This window comes from Schistocerca piceifrons, chromosome 5 (assembly GCF_021461385.2).
Source record: "Schistocerca piceifrons isolate TAMUIC-IGC-003096 chromosome 5, iqSchPice1.1, whole genome shotgun sequence".
Classification (NCBI taxonomy): Eukaryota; Metazoa; Arthropoda; class Insecta; order Orthoptera; family Acrididae; genus Schistocerca; species Schistocerca piceifrons.
The window spans coordinates 211,703,273-211,721,672 of record NC_060142.1 but is presented as its reverse complement, the minus strand read 5'-3'; the positions used below and the strand labels follow the sequence as shown (position 1 = coordinate 211,721,672).

The 18,400-nt window shown below is 42.3% G+C and overlaps 1 protein-coding gene and 1 non-coding gene across 6 annotated transcripts in view; both read left to right on the top strand.

Annotated features, from left to right (window-relative positions):
• LOC124797809 (homeotic protein spalt-major-like) overlaps positions 1-18,400 on the top strand; it is a 545,966-nt gene that overhangs the window by 43,318 nt on the left and 484,248 nt on the right. The window lies entirely within an intron of this gene.
• On the top strand, positions 13,210-13,284 carry Trnat-ugu. The gene has a single exon. It is a non-coding gene; the product is annotated as a tRNA-Thr (tRNA).

Sequence of the window (18,400 nt, the reverse complement as noted above, 5' to 3'; positions counted from 1 at the left end):
ATTTTGAACAGTTATTAATAAGGGACTTACTGAAATTCAAAGATGGTGGACCAGCTGTTTCACGTCGTGAAAAATAGTTGCATAATATCTGGCTATTAGTAATTAACGTTTCTTTTAACTCCGGAGTATAGACAACGCAGCTACTCACAGACACGATAGATAAAAGTTAACAAATCAAACTGGTTTTCAGAAAATAAGAAAATTCTGAAAAGAAGTGATCGACTTGGGAACTGAGCGCGGATCTACACGATTAAGAGCCTTACAATCATACTTCCTCAGGGCTTATAGCGGTTACGTAAGAACCCATCAACATATTAGATTCGGACCATAACTCGTCTTTACTCAACATCATTTGGAAAAAAAAAGAAAAATTCGCTGTGCCCTGGAGACGATGTGAACTGCACATTTTACCAGAGCTGTAAAACATTCGCTTAAGCTAGCCGACCGACAAGGATGAAAATATTGCTGTGCATATTGTGAGTCATTTCGTCATCATTATTCGAAAATTACTCTTCACATGGAATAGTATGATGTCAACTGAGTATCATTGTCCGAGCTCTCAAGAAAAGCGAACTAGTTTCTTTATACGATCTGCTGGTAAAATATTCAGTAGTAATTCGAGGATTTTCCTCGTTATGCATAGGAAATTCGCTTCTGTAAGGAATGTGTGTCTGCCTTTATGAGAACCTTCTGATGGGTAAATTTTTTACTTTCTCCTTATGTTACTAGTTAAGTAAATGATCTGTAGACACCTACTCACGTAGTCGTTAACTTTATTGAGCTGTTAACACGACAGTAACAGTGGTAAATATTAGATGTACTACTTTCAAGGATTTCTTGCCTGCTATTATCCAATAATACACAATTTAAAAATGTTGTTATTGTGATTGCCATATTCACACTCTCTTCCTTCGAAGTATTGCAAGAGATGGATACCAGTAAATGTTTGAACAATATTATGACAGTGATACAACGAGCAGATTCAAAATCGGAGTGACAGAATTGTGTGGAGGTTAGAAAGATGCTGAAAGTTAATTGCATGTTCGGTTTTTGACATAGCTATTTCGTTTGCATTGTGGATGGTTTAGTTAAAACTATTCATTCAAACTTCCGATACCGCTTATTTTACAATGTTCCTGTTTCATCTTTTGCCGGCTCGTATTTTTAAATTTTAATGACAGATTTCTAATAATACTTACCATCACCAACCGAAATAAATAGAACAGAGCTCCATCTGTCTGTAAAACTGTGTAGACTTATGTATAATTAAGTTTGAGAACAGAATGGTGCCCGGCTGCAGACAAACTGAACGATCGGGTTGTAACACAACGCTTAAGACATTTCCAAGATGGATTAAAAAATAATGAAGAATTTGAAATTAGCTGCTGGCATTTACAGAACAATACATCATTGTCCTCCTCACGAACCCATTTATTGACTTCTAATTATAGAATATGACCATGTTTCATATGCTACATCACTGAATGAGATTTTCTACCGTTCATTAACTCTTAATCTATTAGATGGTGCACTGAATAGTGCTATTCTGTTTTGTGGCCTACATAGGAGGCACGTTTTGCAGTATTTTAAACGTCTGAAAATCGACGAGCAATTTATGCAAGCTTTCGACTATTTTGACTTCAGCTAACGCGTTTAATTGTGCAGCCGTCAGGTTTCTCAGTTTACTGCTTTTTATCAGATAGCTGGCGATACCGGGCTCCCAAAGACACCGAAGAAAACAGTTACTGATTAGCCCCTAACTACTAGCACTTGTATGGACGAATCCCCTTCCCACTTCACACACACACACACACACACACACACACACACACACACACACACACACACCACAAAACATGGCTATTTCAAATTATTTCTTACACACCTGAATACTTTTAGATCAACTATTGTGTGCTCTGGATACGGAAATAGATTTTAACTTTGTGGTCACGTACTGGAATACATCTTGCACTGATAAGACACGACAATTCCTGTTTTAAGCGCACTGTTTTGAATTGTAGCTGCGCCCTGTATAAGTATTAAGGACATTCAACTTTCATTATCTCGTATTTCCTTTTTTTTCGGTCATGTGGAAGTACAATAGAAAATCAGATGCAATTGTGAATATGACTTAAATTTAATTGCAACAAACCCGAGCTGGAAACAATAATGAAAGTTTTTCTTTATAAATTGAGATGTATTGAAGTAGCAGTTTTAAAGTCATGTTCCGAACGCCAAACACTAATTTACTTTTTTAATTGTGTATGTAGAAATAAATCAACCATCGCTCCTAAGTTTCTGTTTACGTAGTCCCATAGCTTGTACATTAAACTCCAAAATAATAATTAACAAAAAAATACACGAACGATTTCTTTCACAGAGTGAATGTAATTGATATTTGCATTTGAAAGCAATTACATAACGTCACTATTGCCACACCTAGTGTTCTCTGTGTCTTCCTATTCAGTGAGCAGATGAAAATACAAGACATTTAGTTCCAAACCATTTAATTGAAAAAATTAGCTGTATTCTCCGTTGGTGCTTGGCAGAAAATGACAATATTAACAAAAAGAAAACACGGAAATGGCAAAACACAATTCTCTTCCTACTTCTTTTATAGTAAGGATCAATTATGCACAAGTAAGGAAACAGCAGTAAAATGAACTTCTCTATTCGTTTGCAAAAGTGACTATCTTTAGTCCAAATGCGCTCTTTAAGGGCAAAACACCAATAATATATATATATATATATTATTGTGAGAGCTCTGTACGTATAGCTCTGTACGTGTATCTCTGTAAGTCGTACGTCATTTTCTCTGTTGCTGTGACGTGCACTCGTCGCTGAAGATGGCCTAAGAACGAAGGAACCAGTTTGTGAGCAAATAAATGTTAGTTGTAGAACAGCAGCGAAGTGCCTTCCTTTAGATATTATTCATTTTGTTTACCTTTATCATCTAGGCAAGAAGAGGATGAAAAAAGAGTCGATTGACATCAATTTTCGTGCTGAAAGCCGTCATTTAGCTGTACATGTACTTCCTCACGGAGCTATTCTCGAGCCCCTCCTCGACCCGTGCGTTTCTGTCTGCTGTTAATATTGTCCTTGTCACATCTATTACGAGCAACCCCACGATCATAAATGCCGGCACTATTGCGCATATATCAAGCATTTTCGGGTAAGAACAACATCAAGCCGTCTGCTGGGTTATGCCGAATCAATAATAACAGTCTGTTGAGGTCATTATTATTAAAGTTCAACGCAGCTAAGCGCAACTGATTCACTGTTTAATGTTTCCATGTCACGGGAAGGGGGATCCCCACACTACCTAGAGCTGACGTATGCCAATATTTCAGTCAGCAATCAAAAATGATTTCTTGTGGAGCAAGAGCGGCGCGCAGAAGGATTAATGCTAGCGAGCTCTATGAAAGATGACTAACAATAATTTAATAGCAGTTCACTTGCTTTTGGTAACATATTTAGTCTTGTGGTACTGTGAACGCCAGAAAAAAATCTCACCATTTGCATTTTTAGTGGGCTGTAAGTAGCTGTGAGTAGTTGTAAGTAAATGAGATATACGAAATAATTATAGACACAAAAAGGAAACTTATGATTTAGCTCATTAGCGAGGGGTTTCGGCTTGTGGACGGGACGGCATCGGAATCACAAGTGTCGTCATATTGGAAACATTTTACCTATACAAACTTCGTATGAATTAATAATGCGTCCCTTTGCTTTCAGTTGGCCAGCCGCGGTGGCCGAGCGGTTCTAGGCGCCTCAGCCCGGAACCGCGCGACTGCTACGGTCGCAGGTTCGAATCCTACTTCGGGCATGGATGTGTGTGATGTCCTTAGGTTAGTTATGTTTAAGTAGTTCTAAGTTCTAGGGGACTGATGACCTCCGATGTTAAGTCCCATAGTGCTCAGAGCCATTTGAACCATTTGATTTTGCTTTCAGTTCTCGAGGAAACCATAAGTTTCACATTGACGTGATCATATTTACGAGGAAGCAATACTTAAGATTTCTCTGTTTCCTTGTAGATAAGACGAAACATGATAGTAAAAGAGAAAGTTGTATGTGTGTGTGTGTGTGTGTGTGTGTGTGTGTGTGTGTGTGTGTGTGTGCTATAGTAAGGTAATAGTGTTACCTGATTAATGAAGTTATATGCGGAAATTTCTCATGAAAATGCGACCTACAGCCTCCACATTTCACTTCTATACCTTATGTGCAAGACGCACGACAGGAATTGCGGTTCCAAAAAGAAAGTAATTTTTTCTCTAGAAATTTTTTTCCATGATAAATTCCTCTATACGAGCCTTTCATAACTAGCCGTATCTGTTTTCTCAGTCTTTGAAGCGAGAGAACACAGCGATAACTCATTTAAGAGCTTTGTCTTAATTAATTCACATTGACCATAGAGCCATTTCGTCAGTTCTTGTGCTTGCATCGATGTTCCCACATGTCTTATGTTATATGTGTATTTATTACACACACACACCTATGAGTATTTTATCATAATTTTTTGCCTTTTTCGGAACACAAATTGTTATGACACATTTAAGGCCTGCATCTAGACCAGAGGAAACCTCTACGAGGTACGACAATACCACAAAACAAAGGCAATTGGCCATCACAAAGATCCAAGTAATTTTGTGTATATGTATTTATGAATTACTAATTTGTCGAGATAAACAATATACAGATTGTTTCCCCCAGCCGAGCGGTTTGAGGCGCCATGTCACAAACTGCGCGGCCCCTCCCGTCGGAGGTTCGAATCCTCCCTCGGGCATGGATGTGCGTGTGGTTGTTAGTTTAAATAGTGTGTAAGTCTAGGGACCGATGACCTCAATAGTTTGGTTCCTTAGGAATTCACACACATTTGAACATTTTTTTGTTTCCCCCCATAGTTACCAAAGGATTGGCTGGTTTGAACACTACCACGTTTTATCAGACAATATGCAATTAGAGGAGGATACATCGTCTTCCTTTGTCTGTACAATCGGCTGTCCTAATTATTTATTAACACAGAACCAGAGTCGTGGAAGGGCTTCACATGTTTCAGATACTCTGCGCATTGGCGGAGGTGATCGTCTGGTTGGATAGCGAGTCCTCTTATCTACTTACGAGCCCGTCGAGCTATAATCTGATGCGAAGTCACCGAACAACACTGTAATGAAAATATTGGCGTCGTAAGAAATCACAATTGTGTATACAGTGCGAATGACGAGCATAAGGTTTTTGAGAAAAGGACTGATCCAAAGTACCACTCGTGAGAGACTCAGAATGAAACGTTAATACCTGGTAACGATCGTTGCAATGTCTCCCTCAAATGGATTAGTATCTGATACTCAGATCTCCATCGGTTAAATACAATTCACAGCTATTAAACGTCGCCGCCTTATCGAGCTATAGATGTACTCATGCATAGCATGTAGCATGCTGTAGAATACGAATGCCCACCTTGCCAAATAAATTTTTAATGCTGTTTTGCGTTCCATTCAAATGATGTAAAACAGAATACTGACGCTTTCAGGTGGTCTTGTAAGGAAATCAGACGTTTACAGCTGTACAAATTCGTGACATAAGCAGAGGAACACGAGCGTAAAATGTGCACCGAACGCGCGCCGCAGCACCTCTTCCGTTGTGAACGACTTGCTTTCGCCGGTGGTAATTACTGAGATTGCATCAGTTGCGATTATTTCCAACTGTCAAAGAGTTCAGAACGCGCATTCCTCTCTTGAAGTAGAGCAGCGCAGAAGTACGGTACCTCCCGCGAGGACACGAGCTTTGCCTGTTAAGGTGTCTCATTGGTGGAAGCAGCGTCGTGTTTCAGCGTACGAACGCATCGTCAGCACCGTCCCACTTGTCGCTTGCCTTATAACCGAAGCCATCTGGTTCGTTTACGCCACGCCGCGCTGAGATTTCTCAATCACAGAGCACGTGCTGCGGCCTCGCAGCGTCGCGAATTGTCTCAATAACCATTCCTTCTATCTCTGCTAGAACTTCTTCACGTTTATCTGAACGTGTTCTAATCCACAGAGCGAATCTGACACTGCAAGTTCTGCCTACGATCTTTCGCATGCTGTACGACCACGATGTCTTACGACAAATTGCGCGTTAAGTAACTACTTGTTATATCGTCGTGGCAACATCTAATTAAATTTTATATATTGCTGTGTTGCTCAGGGGTCTTAAATAATCGGAGTAGTATCAACAGCAGTGCTCTCTCTCTTTCAACCTGTCTGTCTGTCTCTCTCGTTCTCTCTCTCTCTCTCTCTCTCTCTCTCTCTCTCTCTCTCTCTCTCGCTCTCCATGCCTTTGTGCGTGCGTGCGTGTGTGTGTGTGTGTGTGTGTGTGTGTGTGTGTGTGTGTGTGTGTGTGTGTACGTGTCTATGTGCGCACGTGCATGCGTGCATGTGTGTACGGAAGCTGAAATTTAAATGGTTAAGTAACTAAGACAACGAAATCGTTATAGAAAAAATAGGCAACATTCTATAAAACATCGGATAGTGGCGAAAAGGTATTCGGAAACTGTTAACTTAACTTTTGCAATAGGGATTTTTTTGGGGGAAGGGGGAGGGGCAATATGGAGAACAGGAGCCGATAATATTGGACTACGTAAAACAGATTATCAATTATGATCGGTGTCCTAAACATGAAAAATTGGCACAAATATAAAAGAACCATAAAACCAACTAAGTAAGGAAATGCTAATCGTCGCAACTAGTCGCTTCGCAATCTTTTGAAACGATTTTGAATCCACTGGCCAGCTATCATCAGATGGGGCACATTCACAGAAACTTTATTCTGGGTGTGAAAGTAGGTGGTGTTTGTCGAAAATATGCAGAAGTTCTGGATAGTTATTACTATTACTTATGTGTAGATACAGAATGTTAGAAGAAATTCACTATGAAATTATCAGTTTCACACTAGATTTGAAACACAGCACTTTGACTCATGAGGTTTACATGCTGCAGCTACTTAAGCACCAAGTATATCGAAGTGTAAGATATGATGCTTCACTGCATCACACTTTCTGACATATCTATTTTGTTCGTCAAGAGATATCATATGTAACAACACTAACACGATCTTGACACGTAATGGTAAACAAATTTTAAGTGTTATGATACTAAATGAGTGGTTTTTTTTAAGTTGTTGGTACAATTGTTTCAAGTTTCATAATTACATTCTAAATAATATATGAGAGGTGAGTCGGTTTCTACGTTCTGGTTTGGTTTACACATGCCTGGAAGGCGTTGATAACTCGATCGGTCTTGAGCTGGGTTCTAATGTTTCAGAATCGTCTTATCTGTTTTTACCAATATGGTAACTGCAATTGGCACAGTAGACTTTAGAATATGACTCATTGTGCTGAAGGATATGTAGAGGTAAAGAGAAATTTTAACATCGTAGATAAGTCACCATACTACGCTCGACTAAAAAGGCTTCCTTGTCCTAATAATCACCCGATTTTAATTTTCCTTATTTTGAATTCTATTTAAGTCAAACAGAAAACTAGAGGAGAAGTCGCAGTGACGATACTGTAAAACCTTATGGCGAACTGGATGGAACACTGCCCAAAACAAGAATAATGCTATTAGGATACAATGTTAAACACTTGTACGATGAGCTAGACCAAACAACTTTTCAAAAGTAAGTGTTCACATTGTGTTTCGTTTGCGCAATAAGTTCTGCTGTTAGTATTTAGCTACTGCTTATATGACTAAAATGCATTTTCAATTAATCGTGTGTAGCTGGCAGTTAGCACAAGGATGCTTTCAGCAGCAATAATACGTCAGTCATCAAAGCTATTAGTCTTGTGAAATCTAAAATCTTCTATGTTCTTGTCATTAACATAATACTTCCAGATTTCTGCAGTGTGTCTTACAGTAAGCAACAGAGATACGTATGCCGAGTTTTCGTCGTGCCTGGGTTATACGCACTTGTATTATGATGTACTAGAAAGTTGTTTCAGCACTGCTACTCTGACCATCAAGTGATAAATACAACGGGCGGGGAAAGATTGTACTGCTCAAAGGAAATATTTTCTTTGGAGAATCAGAGGTTATTTTTCTCAATATTGTAAACAGGACTTTGGTAATCGGAGAAAGATAACAGTACATTTATGTTTGTCGGGCTGACTCAACGATACAGTGCCTGAACAATGGGCCGTGATATTTCTGTAAGTGCCAGAAATGCGTTTGATTCGTTGACGGGGAACACTTGGACACATAGTGATAAAGAAATGAAACAAAAAAATCTGCTATTGTCTTCCTGAGGGACAGTGACATTGTCATCCAGTCGCTTTCTGAACTCACAATTAGACTATAAAGAAGAACCTGCTTACATTCCCCCTCCCCCCCCCCCCCCCCCCCCTCATATACCTGCTTTCAATCACAACTAGACTTAAAGAGACGAAATCAGCACTGTAAATATTCCCTTTGAATACCTGTAAGACATTGCTTTTCATGGCATTCTAATCGTGTTGGCGAGGGCTTCATTACCTTTATTGAATAGTTTTTTCATAAATATAGTTCGACAAACACACATTTTAATCTGGCTACCTCCTTCCAGTGTGTGTGTGTGTGTGTGTGTGTGTGTGTGTGTGTGTGTGTGTATGTGTGTGTCAGAGAACACAGAGAGATGAGGTAGAAAGAGGTCGACCTGGCTTGGATGTGTATGGTCTCTGATTTTTGTTACACAATATAACAGTAGCCTAACGACGCAGAAATATCAATTCATGACATACATCCCAGATAACGTTCCCCTATGGTACCACATATAAGAATACGAAACTCATTTGTAGCTCTGCGTAATGAAAGTAGACAAATGTCTCCTTGAATATTCCTTTGGTTTTTGCGCGAAATAGAGGTCCATCGCTAAACTAGACCCAAGGACAAGGTATTTTGTCATACGACGCTACAAGATGCACTTAATGAATAACAGCTGAAAGTTCTACCTCGCCTCAACGTCTTCTAAGATGTCCAGCCCTTTAACAGTTTTCTCACATGTGGATTTTCTTACTAAGTTCTTACTCGCCGCCGGCCGCTGGTGGCCTAGCGGTTCTAGGCGCTTCAGTCTGGAACAGCGCGACCGCTACGGTCGCAGGTTCGAATCCTGCCTCGGGCATGGATGTGTGTGATGTCCTTAGGTTAGTTAGGTTTAAGTAGTTCTAACTTCTAGGGGACTGATGACCTGAGATGTTAAGTCCCATAGTGCTCAGAGGCATTTGAACCATCTTACTCGCCTTCAGCCATCAACCACCCGCTTCGCAATCAGTTACACTAAGCACAATCGTTATTCTTGTTATTATTGTAGTCTTCAGTCCGTAGACGAGGTTGACGCAGCGAACTTCGACTGTGTATCACGTTTAAGTTTCTTCGTCTCTGATTACTGCAACGTACAGCCATTTGAACTAAGTTATTATGTTCAAGCCCCGGTCTCTCTCGACAATCTAGTCCTTATAGTCAAGTTGTGCCCTGAAGATAATTTGTCCCCAATCAGATTCAGCACTTCTCCATTACTGATCCCGTGTACTCTTCAGCACTCTTCTGTTACACATCATTCCAATAGCTGCTGTTTTCTGTCCATAGTATTAGTCGTCCACGTTTCATTTACAACGATGCTGCTGCACTGCTGACAAGTACATATAAGGCTTAAATTTATAATCGATATCGACTATTTCTTAATGGCCAAGTACATTCTCTTTTTCAGAAAAGCTTTTCTCGTTATTGCACCTGTATATTTTATATCCTCTTTACATGTGCCATTAATTTATTGCCCAAATAGTAAAACACGTGAACTACTTTGAGCTTCTTATTTTCTAATCTAATTCCTATATTATCAGTTGACGTAATTACCTGTTTTTGCTTTTATTGATCTCGTAACCTCTTTTCAAGCGACTACCCGTCGCATAAACTGCTGTCTCACTACCATCTCATAAATATCTTCACATACCTTTACGGGACACAATCACACGTCACCTTGAAATTGTGTCAGTGGGCACGTAGAGAGAAATCCTTTCAAGAAGCTGACTGAATAGCCCCAACGTTCCAGTTAGCATTTTCATACAATGATTTTTTTTTTCAGAGTATATCCGCCGTGGAAGGTGGTAAGGGGAGGTTGGATTACACTACTGGCCATTAAAATTGGTACACCAAGAAGAAATGCAAATGATAAACGGGTATTCATTGGACAAATATACTATACTAGAACTGACATGTGATTACATTTTCACGCAATTTGGGTGCATAGATCCTGAGAAATCAGTACCCAGAACAATCACCTCTGGCCGTAATAACGGCCTTGATACGCCTGGGCATTGAGTCAAACAGAGCTTGGATGGCGTGTACAGGTACAGCTGCCCATGCAGCTTCAACACGATACCACAATTCATCAAGAGTAGTGACTGGCGTATTGTGACGAGCCAGTTCCTCGGCCACCATTGACCAGACGTTTTCAGTTGGTGAGAGATCTGGAGAATGTGCTGGCCAGGGCAGCAGTCGAACATTTTCTGTATCCAGAAAGGCCCGTACAGGACCTGCAACATGCGGTGGTGCATTATCCTGCTGAAACGTAGGGCTTCGCAGGGACCGAATGAAGGGTAGAGCCACGGGTCGTAACACATCTGAAATGTAACGTCCACTGTTCAAAGTGCCTTCAATACTAAAAGAGGTGACCGAGACGTGTAACCAATGGCACCCCATACCATAATACCGGGCAATACGCCAGTATGGCGATGACGAATACACGCTTCCAATGTGCGTTCACCGCGATGTCGCCAAACACGGATGCGACTATCATGATGCTGTCAACAGAACCTGGATTCAACCGAAAAAATGACGTTTTGCCATTCGTGCACCCAGGTTCGTCGTTGAGAACACCATCGCAGGCGCTCCTGTCTGTGATGCAGCGTCAAGGGTTAACCGCAGCCATGGTCTCCGAGCTGATAGTCCATGCTGCTGCAAACGTTGTCGAACTGTTCGTGCAGATGGTTGTTGTGTTGCAAACGTCCCCATCTCTTGACTCAGGGATCGAGATGTGGCTGCACGATCCGTTACAGGCATGCGGATAAGATGCCTGTCATCTCGACTGCTAGTGATACGAGTCCGTTGGGATCCAGCACGGCGTTCCGTATTACCCTCCTGAACCCACCGACTCCATATTCTGTTAACAGTCAGTGGATCTCAACCAACGCGAGCAGCAATGTCGTGATACGATAAACCGCAATCGCGATAGGCTACAATCCAACCTTTATCAAAGTCGGAAACGTGATGGTACGCATTTCTCCTCCTTACACGAGGCATCAGAACAACGTTTCACCAGGGCAACGCCGGTCAGCTGCTGTTTGTGTATGAGAAATCGGTTGGAAACTGTCCTCATGTCAGCACGTTGTAAGTGTCGCTACCGGCGCCAATCTTGTTTGAATGCTCTGAAAAGCTAATCATTTGCATATCACAGGATCTTCATCATGTCGGTTAAATTTTGCGTCTGTAGCACGTCATTTTAATGACCAATAGTGTATTTCAGGTATAGAGGAAACGACTACAAATACTATGTAACACATATTTCATTGCAGGTTTGCACACGAATAGTACCGACTGAGAGGAAAAAGCGCTACGGATATTAAACAATGAGAAACGAATTCGGTTGAATAACTGCACGTTTTCAATACACAGACCGTTCCGGGAGAGTGGCCGCGCAAGTGACGTCATCACGATTAAAACAATGAGCCGTGTTTAGAAGTGCGGAAAACAGGATGTCTGCGCGGTCTCCTTTGTGACGAATTCGCCATTCCGGCAGCAACACAAAAATTGAACGTTGGCGCCAGGAGGGGGTGGGAGGGGGAGGGGAAGCACGCGGCGGTTGCCGTCTAGCTGGCGTGGCGGGGAAAAATTATCAATGTGCGCCGGATCCGGGTCGGCGTAAAGAACCCCTTATTTTTATACCACGAGTCGTGCAAGTAATGCACAGAAATAATACCGCTGTCACGGCGCCTCAGGCGACAGCAGGCTCTGTGACGAAGTATGCAGGGGAACCTCGCATTTTTATGCGGGTGGGGGGACGGGGGGACGGGTCGACTCTGGGGACGTAGGCGTATATGGGCTGCGTTATTTCACGCCGGGCAGAAGAGGTGCGGGGCAAGAAGCCGGGACGACACTCGTTACGGCGCCGCTTTTGTCGCGCGCCGCACCTGGGCGCTGGCGGGAACTGCGCTCGGATAAAACACAAGGCGACGCGAATCGATGCTGCGCGCCTGCCCCACACATCATCGAAGGCCGTGCATGACCGCCGCCGCCGCCGGAATGCCCCCACTCAGTTTTTGCTGCCGCTTCTCATAGCGCGCCGAGCGAGCGGGCTGCTGCGTGGACCGTGCCGGCACAGACGAGGGCTGCGCGCTTCGAAGCCGTGCCCTCCCCGCTAGTCTCACCTGACACTGAACACACTGAGGTGCCAAAAGTCATGGGATGCCTCCTAATATCGTACTGGAACTCCTTTTGCCCGGCGACGTGCAGCCAGTCTACGTGTCATGGAGTCAACAAGTCGCTGGAAGTCCCTTGCAGACATAATTGAGCCATGCTCTCTATAGCTGTTCATAATCGCGAAAGTGTTGCCGATACAACATTTTATGCACGAATTGACCTTTCGATCATATCCCATAAACGAAATTAGAATTATATTAATACCTTCAGCTGCTAACGGGGACAGGTGAAAATGTGTGCTCCGACTGGGACTCGAACCCGGCATCTCCTGCTTACATGGCAGACGCTCTATCCATTTGAGCCACCGAGGGCACAGAGGACATCGTGCCTGCAGGGACTATCTCGCGCACGCCTCCCGCGAGACCCACATTCTCACCTTGTATGTCCACACACTACATTCGTAGTGTCCCACCCCAACACACTCATTACTCGTGGAAGACATTCTCACCAAGTCCCGTAAGAGTTCGGGGAATATGTGTCCATCCGAAAGAACAGACACCATATCCATATAAGTATATAGTTCTGGCAACACCGGCCATGAACTTCTTCTCCTGTGTGAGTGCACCCATATTCCCCGAACTCTTACGGGACTTGGTAAGAATGTCTTCCACGAGTAATGAGTGTGTTGGAGTGGGACACTACGAATGTAGTGTTTGGACATACAAGGTGAGAATGTGGGTCTCGCGGGAGGCGTGCGCGAGATAGTCCCTGCAGTCACGCTATCCTCTGTGCCCTCGGTGGCTCAGATGGACAGAGCGTCTGCCATGTAAGCAGGAGATCCCGGGTTCGAGTCCCGGATGGGGCACACATTTTCACCTGTCCCAGTTGATATATATCAATGCTCGTTAGCAGCAGAAGATATTAATATAATTCTAATTTCGTTCTAGACGGCTGCAGGTCATCAACGGTGTCTGTTCTTTCGGATATGTCCGAAAGAACAGACACCATATCCACATAAGTATATCCCATAAATGTTCTGTTGGATTCAAGTGGGGCGATCTGGGTGGCTAAATCATTCGCTCGAACTGTCCAAGAATGTTCTTCACACCATTTTTGAACGGTTGTGGCCCGATGACATGGCGCATTGTTATCCATAAAAATTCCATCCTTGTTTGGAAACATGAAGTCCATGAATGGCTGCAAATGGTCTCTGTGTAGTCGAACATAACCGAGGACCCAGTCCATTCCATGTAGGGGGGCACCGTAATGGAGCCACAACCAGCTTGCACAGTGCCTTCTTGACAACTTGGGCCTACGGCTTCGTGGGGTCTGTGCCACACTCGAACTCTACCACCACCTCTTACCAACTGAAATCGGGACTCATCCGACCACTCCACGGTTTTCCAGTTGCCTAGGGTCCAACCGGTATGGTCATGAGCCCAGAAGAGGCACTGCAGGCGATGTAGTGCTGTTGGCAAAGGCACTCTCGTCGATCGTCTGCTGCCACAGACCACTAACGCCAAATTTCGCCGCACTGCCCTAACGGATACGTTCGCCGCACGTCCCACATTGATTTCCCCAGCTATTTCACACAGTTTTGCTTGTCGGTTAGCACCGCTGCTCTAGGTCGTGAAGTCCGTCGGCCACTGCGTTGTTCATGATGAGAGCTAATGCCTCAAATGTGGTATTCTCTGAACATTCTTGACTCGGTGGATCTCGGAATATTCAGTTCCCTAAAGATTTCCGAAATGCAATGTCCCATACGTCTAGCTAGAACCACCATTCTGTTAATTCTCGTCTTGCGGCAATAATCACATCGGACACCTTTTCACACGAGTCACCTACTTCCAAATGACGGCTCCGTCAATGGACTGCCCTTTTATACCTTGTGTATGCGATACTACCGCCGTCTCTATAAATGCGTATCGCTATTCTATGACTTGCCACCTCACTGTAATAAACCCAAGGCTCACTGATTACTTCTACCCATTGAGCCTTTATGTGTAGATGAAATCTGTATACAGGGTGAACCAGAACTCCACCGACAAACTTTGGCAGGTGGTGGTCATAACGTATTCGAGTCTGTAACACATTCGGAATCCTACAATGTATCGATAGGTTCGTTTACAAAACGAAAAGTTCATACGAAAGCTATGTCCGTAAAATGTAGTTATTATTAAACGTTTATACTACATATCCGTAGAACTAGTTTGTAGATGTTACGTAAAACACTGTAAATTCAAATCTATAAAATTTTTTCTTTTTTCCAGTTCCTAGAGTTTTGTTTCCCATGCGTATTTCGGAGTGAAAGTTTCGTCCTGAAGGGTTTCAACGTTCACTTGATGTTTTCTGTCTTGAATTGGTGAAGTAGTCGCACCTGAAAGATGTTATTTTGATACATAAATGTAAAAACACACGAGCGCCATTATAAAGCACACTACGGTGCTGTAAAATATGTGACTGTTGTGAGAAACTGCTTCACTCGTGGCCAGTGACAGAAATCCTCGAGACTGTTTGCTTTTTATTGCATACGTCGTACAAATGTATGAAGGAAAACACTGAAAATAAAAAAAAAACCATTGTGACCAAAGATATTCGATTACAGAAGTTCTCCTCTGTGGGTACGAGACATTGGAGAGAAATAACTGCTGTTGGAGGCCATAATTTTCTTACTGCAACGAGATATTGTGTAAATGATACTGAAAAACGGTACAGAGTTTTTTACCGTTTTTCACACACGCTCGTGTGTGTTTTACGTTCATATAACATCACAATATCTCTCAGATGCAATTGCATCACCATATCAAGACGAAAGACTCTTGCGAACGTTGAAAACCCTGACGAAGAAGCTTTAGCCCGAAATACGTATCGAAATTAAAATTCTAAGTACCGAAATACAGTCTGTGGACTTTAGTCGAAAGTATATAGTATTATCAGAAAAGCTCTGAATCCAAGGACATCGGTTCGATCCTACTTGCAGTGCACTGACAGCAATATTTTGACTGTAGACCCATTCCAGACTTCCAAAACGAGTCGGGATAGCTACACACAATCTATTATTTGTTTTTGTTCCGCAAAAGGATTTATGAACTTAGGAATCTGATTCTCGGGAAATCGCTCCTACACAGAAACCAAGCGGTAAGTGACGCCAAATGTACGAGAGGCTGTCTCCTTTTATCTCCCTCGCTCACGTCATTGACTGTTTTGAAACCATATCGAAAAGCACATATTATTAGTAGACGGCGGGGTGTGTGGTACCGAATCAAAATTTTCGTATCACTACAAACTCATTGCTTTGATCATATCTGACAATGTTTTCTATACATGAAAATAAAAAGTTTAACCGTGATTTCGACTCCACCACGTGCAATAAGCGTCTCCTATAACTAGTTGGAGAAGACAGTTCACTGGCTAGGGCATACCACCTCCAGTAATAACGTACCGAGCAAAGCTTTCCAGTGTTCAAATCTACCTTCGAGCTGAGGCCAGCTTTACCTTTCACTCTAGATGCATACCTTTCACTCTAGATGCACTCTCACGACCATGATGCACCGTGCATTTTGCTTAACTACCGGAAGGCACTCGGCAGAAGTGACACCCACGTACTAACTTGGGGTAAAAACTGGACCAAACACCCACATTCCTAGCAATTCATTTGACTTCAAGTTCATCGGATAATACATTTGATATTTCCATCATCAGTATTTCCCAAATACGACGTACAACTGATGTGCTGCTCTCGCGACATTAAAGGACTCACAGACGTACGAAAATGTTGCCCTTACGTTGATTCGAATGATTCTAGCACCAGGCTGAGATTCAATTGAAGAGTCTTGAATAACAGCAGTACATCCACGAAAGAAGTGGCGTACTAATCAATTTGAAAAATTCGTGAGTATCCCTCATAGGTTTGGGACTCTAACCAAGTAGCGAGGGGACAGAGAGAGAGAGAGGAGAGAGAGAGAGAGAGAGAGAGAGAGAGAGAGAGAGAGACCAGATCCAACGAAGAGCCGCAAGAAGCTTACCGAGATGCTAATCAGTTTCCAGTGACTGACGATACAATAGGAAGTTTACTGTTAAAACCATATAATTACCTCTTGTAATATTACAGTATTCGGAAAAGCAGACCTTGGTTAAGACTTTCCGTTTTCTAAATAAAGACTGAAACAACATTTGTCCCATTCTTGGCTTAATATTAGCCTGGTCGCAATACTGGATAACATCACTCAATGTACTGTCGATTGCTTAACATAAAAGTAGTTCAAAAACCTTGACTATGTAACTGAAATAAACAATGTAGAATTGCTGAAAATGACATAGTGGTAGAACAGACCATTTATCATAATTCAATGGATTCTATCTGAAGTTAATTATCTGTCCACGTACAATAATTATCATATGTTTAACGGTATAGACTTTCATAAAATGCGCTCATTTTATATTGTGTGGTTTCAAAATTTTCTGTTTCCGTTCTCTCCTTTTGGTTAGGCAAACGGTACTAACCAGCGACCAGACTTTACAATCTTATCGCCTATATCATACAGGCGATAAATGAGTTCTGCAATAACTACTCTTCTAAGTAGAAAGTGTCTGCTGCTTCGTTGTGTCAGTGGTTGCCCATACTCGGTGTCCTCCGTCGATGCGCAATCCATAGAGTATAGTACAGAATGGGGCCTAATGTTGTCCAATATATCATGAATACAAGAAGAAATTATCATTCAGTATGGGACTGCTGGCAGACTTATTGCGCAATCTCTAATTTCCATACATTTGTCGATCTGTTTTGACGGCCTTGAAGCAGCCTCTTCTGTACACTCACTTATTCGGCTTATAGGAGTTCGTCAAAAAGACTGAGCAATTATTAACTTTTAGATGGCAGTATATCTGGCCGCCTCTATTCGCTGCAATGTTTACGTCGATAGCTGTCAGTGCGCTTGAAGCAGAGGTTATAAGGACCCGTAAAATTCTTGGCTGTCATATTTCTCCGAGTTAATTTTTCCGCGGAGGTCGCAGACATAAACTGTACCCGCTCTTAGTTCGGAAATGGCTGTCAGGCATGGACTTTTTAAAAGTTATCTTATTCGGCTTATCAGCATACATTCGAGAAATATGCAGAGTTCCCGCCCGTTAAAGTCGGACATAAACTAAATTGCAGACAAAAAAAGCCGAAACCAGTTTTTATGAGTGCTTTGGTAATTTATCACTAGCATTCCATCGGCACATTCTAGATGCAGCCAGGTACCTCTTTCCCTTCGTTTGTTTTGCGGTCTGATGCTTTTTAAGATTCCGCTGCCCGATGAAGAATTCATGGGCGTAATTGCGACTTCATGCTTTCACATACTGCTTACGTCACCGACTTTTCAGACAGTGTGTTTTCGATTTGTAAAACGGCGGATCGACGTCCGTCACAATCGGATTTGCCCACTGTAAGACCTATAATAAATAGACAATTTCTGCGTATAAAAATTTTGTAACAATTTGAAATATTTACAAAAAACTTCTTGCAATACTGAGAATTTTCCTCCAAAAATGTGTTTGTTTTCAATAAAAGCTGTGCTATTTTACTGAAATTTATTTATCTGTTAGCGCTGCCAATCGTTGATAGCTCTTAAACAATAAATTTACATACGGCCTATTTCATGGCAATCCTAACCAAGACAGACAAAGAGTCTAAGTTTCCTTCTTCACTATAAACAATATGTAATTTCTGTTATGTGACTGACGTCTCAAGTGGACTGTAGTTTCTGTGATAGTCGGTACTCGCACATCACGTAAGCAAATAAATGTTGTGTGATTCCGTTCCCCTCTTTTGACGAGGCGCCGCTTCGTGAGCCAGGTCGTCAGTTTTGATTCTAATTTAGCTAAGCAGCTCCTCTTTCGACCTCACTAGGCTGAATGGCCCCATTACATAAAAAATGTGATGTGACAACACGGACTCGAACACAGGACCTCCATGTCGATAGCCAGCTAGATCAAGGAAG